This window comes from Bubalus bubalis, chromosome 16, assembly GCF_019923935.1.
Source record: "Bubalus bubalis isolate 160015118507 breed Murrah chromosome 16, NDDB_SH_1, whole genome shotgun sequence".
Taxonomy (NCBI): Eukaryota; Metazoa; Chordata; class Mammalia; order Artiodactyla; family Bovidae; genus Bubalus; species Bubalus bubalis.
In genome coordinates this window covers 75,002,651-75,007,236 of record NC_059172.1, presented here as the reverse complement: position 1 = coordinate 75,007,236, position 4,586 = coordinate 75,002,651, and the positions used below count along the sequence as shown (strand labels likewise).

At 35.9% G+C, this 4,586-nt stretch overlaps 1 pseudogene; it reads right to left on the bottom strand.

The window, feature by feature from the left end:
• Window positions 1-2,268: 2,268 nt before the first annotated feature.
• Window positions 2,269-4,118, bottom strand: LOC102414200 (annotated as a pseudogene).
• Window positions 4,119-4,586: the final 468 nt, after the last annotated feature.

Genomic DNA, 4,586 nt, shown 5'->3' with positions numbered 1-4,586 from the left:
AAACATTTCATGGTTCCTCCTTGTCTTTAATGTCTTTCTCTACCTTTCTATTATGCCAAAACTCAGATATCAGCAGCTTTCCCAGGTATTTCAAATAATAAAGAAAACTGTTACATTTCAAGCCCTAAACAACATTTTACTTACTTTCATTGTGTAGTGCTTCAGAGGTTTATTGTCTAGCTGTCCATTTTTGTTGTTGGTATTAAAACTGTTTTCTGCTTTTTTATATTTTCTGAATGCCTTCAATGTTTTAAGCATTAGGGAGAATCCACACAAAAATATATTTGTTTAGAAAGGCAGCAAAATTTCTTTTTTAAGGAAGGCAGCAGTCTCTGACCATAAAAGTTCTAAGTTGCCAAGACTGTCCTGTTAATTAGTATTTCATATTTATAACCAATTCCATATAAATTATTCCATCTACTCCTTCATTTAGCAATCAGAATATAAAAAAGAAGACAAGTGAGATGCAAGAAATATATTCCTTGTTAGGGTATATGAAACAATGTGGAAACAAAGAGAAGAGTGTAAGTATGTAACTCACATACTTAAGTTTCATGACATTACTCTTAAAATATTACAAAGCATTAGCTAAAAAATGGCCAATCAAGATGATTTCAGGTAGAGGAAAAACATGTGTAAAGACAAGGTGCCTTAACAAATATGGTGGCTCTCAAAAAAGGGAAGTAGTTTGTGTGAGTCTGAATTTACACAGCTGGAGGGTATTGATGAGAGATGAAGCTTTTTGGTTTATCATTCAGAGTTCATTTTGAAGGTAATCAAGAACATAGGAGATGTTATTTTATTTGTGGCCAACCCAGTCTGAGCATTACCAAGAAATTCTGGAACACGTAGTTTCAGTTTAACTAAGGAATATTACAACATCATCACTATCATCCACTCTTGTAAATCTGAAATCCATACATAATTTCTGTAACCATATTTAAATTCCCAAGAAGGAAAATAGAAAACCATGTTTTCACATTACCTGAAGCAAACATCACCTTGTACAACTGAAAACATACTAGCCTTTTCCCAAAGTGAGAAATAAGGACCTAAATATCATTTTATCCATCTTTGAGTGATATATTTCCTCTCTTCAGTCAATCACATCTGTCTTTGATATCTTGAAACTTATGAACTGAGATTTTGTTACTCATTATTAATATAATTTACATTATATAGGAATGGGAATGGAAAACATATATAAACCTTTGTGTTAAATGGGGGTAAAACCTCATATGATTTGGAAGACACCCAACATATTTCAAGAGAATTGTATTAGAAATACTGTCATCTTGGATACTGACTACAAAGTGAAGAGCTTATTTCAACCCTAAAAACTGTTGGCAGGAAGCAAACTGAGAAAACTCCTCAAATGTCAACATGTGATTGTTATCTGTCATGAAAAGTAAAGGATGATACAGACAGCAGAAATAAAAGAACAAAGGATGAAATCTTTCACAAAAGAAACTTCTGATCTACTATTTTATAGTTATTAGTAACACTCATATAGGAGCCACAGGATAAATGCTTCAATCTTTCCCCTTATTTCTCAGTATAGTGAGTTTATACACAATATGCAAGAATTTCTGAATGTTCTTCCTGAGGATCACTATACATTTCTGATGCTACAAGCAATCTAGGGATTTCTTTTATTTTCAAAAAGGTAATTACATGAAGGGTAAATATCTCTGTTCAAGGTATTTACTTAATCTCAATCTACTATTTAAATTTTTTATTTCAAGGCATGAGTCAGAGTCTTCAAATCTAATTCTGGTTGTACTTTCTCTCTTGTACTTCCTTTCTGGGCTCACTTCCTGGTGTCCTCCACCTTGCTGCAAAGAAAAGGCTCTCCCTGTTTTCAGTTTTGCTAAATGATATGATTTTGCTAAAAATTGTAAAGTTATAAGCTTAAGAATCTTAGGTCTGGTTCTTCATATTAAAATGTGGATTTGGGAAATTTGGAAATTCTTTTGAATAAAGCTTAGATTTTGAGATAATGACTTGATTTTAAGAAATCAGATTTAAAATACATAAAAAATAATTTTCTATGAAAATTCAGTGGTTGGGGTGATATAGATTAAATGACAGATTGAATATGAAAATATTTTAAAATATTATGTTCTTTATGCATGCTGAACTACGAACCTCACTATATGTGGCTCAATTTTCTGCAAATTATATATTCTGCCAAGTGTTTCTTCCTTTTTTGATAGGAGATTCATACTTTATTTCTCCAGTTGAAATAATTATACAGTTAAATATAAATTAAAGGCCTGGTTGTACAAGAAATCCAGGTCCTTTAGGTGGTTCAGTCAAAGAGGTAAGACCTGTGGCTGATTTACACGAGATGCAGTCACTCCTCGGCCCAGGTTTTGGGATTCTGCCAGCCTTGAGTTTATTAATAGTTTCTTCAAAATCCTTAAGTGTCAGATCCTCCTAGTAGTTGTCATTTATTTGAACCATTGGTGGGTTTACACAGGCCCCTAAACATTCCACTTCTATAAGAGTGAAAATTTGTCAGGTGTAGTTTCTCCAAACTTTATTTTAAGTTTTTTTTGTTTGTTTGTCTTTTTTTTTTGGGGGGGGGGGTCTTAATGACCTCCAGTGTGCTGTCAGACTTTCAGTGCATGCGAGGCATAGTAGTGCATACTTAAATATATTTTCCAAGTGGCTTTGCAATATATATTGTATAAAAAGTTGGTACATCATACACTCTCATTGAAGGTACTTGTAAAATTTCTTCAACCTTGTTCATAGCAGAGTTGGGCAGCCATCCATTTTTTCTTTGGGCTAAATCCAGGATTAGAAGCATAGCGTCTGCTTTATTCCCTTTTAGGTGTTGTTGTTCAGTCCTTCAATCGTTTCTGAATCTTTGTGACCCCATGAACTGCAGCACACCAGGATTCTCTGACCTTCAATATCTCCCTGAGTTTGCTCAAACTCATGTTCATTGAGTTGATGACACCATCCAACTATCTCATCCTCTTTGCCCTGTTCTCCTCAATCTTTCTCAGCATCAGGGTCTTTTTCAATGTGTTGGTTCCTCACATCAGAGGTCCAAAATCTTGAAACTTCAGCTTCAGCACCAGTCCTTCCAATGAATATTCAGAGTTGATTTCTTTTAGGATTGACTGGTTTGATCTTGCTGTCCAGGGAGTCTCAAGAGTCTTCTCCAGCACTGCAGTTCAAAACCATCAGTTGTTCAGCATTCAGCTTTATTTATGGTCCAGCTCTCACATCTGTACGTGACTACTGGAAAAACCATAGCTTTGATTTTATAGACCTTTGCTGACAGAGTGATGTCTCCAATTTGTAATATGTGTCTAGGTTTGTCATAACTTTTCTTCCAAGGAGCAAGCATCTTTTTGTTCCATGGCTACATTCACTGTCCACAGTGATTTTGGAGCCCCACAAAAGAAAGTCTATCACTGTTTCCATCATTTCCCCATATATTTGCCCTGAAGTGATGAGACCAGATGTCATGATCTTTGTTTTTTGAACATTGGGTTTAAAACCAGCTTTTTCACTCCCTTCTTTCACTTTGATCAAGAGGCTCTTCGGTTTTCTTCACATTCAGCCATAAGGGTGATGTCATCTGCGTATTTGAAGTTACTGATATTTCTCCCGTCAATCTGGATTCTAGCTTGTGCTTCATCCAGCCCAGCTTTTCTCGTGATGTACTCTGTATATAAGTTAAATAAGTAGAGTGACAATATACAGCCCTGATATCTTTCTTTTCCAATTTGGAACCAGTCTGCTGTTCCATGCCCAGTCCTAACTGTTGCTTCTTGACCTGCATAAAGACTTCTCAGGAGGCAGGTAAGGTGACCTGGTATTCCCGTTTCTTTAAGAATTTTCCACAGTTTGTTGTGTTTCACAAACTCAAAGGCTTTGGCATAGTCAATAAAGCAGAAGTCGTATTTTTGTTTGTTTGTTTAACAATTGTCTCTGTCCTCTTAAGAGTTTTCCATTGTGAAATCAAATGGAATATCTAGGTTATTGTCAGGAGTATCTCTGTGCACAATTAATGCTCCTCCAGCTGCATTCTGCACAGCTGTCTCATGCAAATTCCTCAAATATCTTCTCCACTGGCAAGGCTGGCTGGGTGGGTCCATGGGTCCAGAAAGCCATAGAGATTATGATGGACCAAATTTCCCACCTCCCAAGTGGTTTTTACTTTAATTTTTTAATGATCATTGCATGATATCATGAATAAAAAACTTAATAAGAAATCAGGATATTCAGGTTTTAGTAATAGTTAATTCATAGCTCTTTAACTACCAATATATTTTATGTACTTAACACATGTTTAAGGCAAAACATATTAACAAATTATCTCATTTGTTTTCTTGATATCCTTTCTATATCTGAAGGGAGAAGGCAATGGCACCCCACTCCAGTATTGTTGCCTGGAAAATCCCATGGATGGAGGAGCCTGGTGGGCTGCAGTCCATGGGGTCACTAAGAGTCAGACATGACTGAGTGACTTCACTTTCACTTTCCATTTTCATGCATTGGAGAAGGAAATGGCAACCCACTCCAGTGTTCTTGCCTGGAGAATCCCATGGACAGAGAAGCCTGGT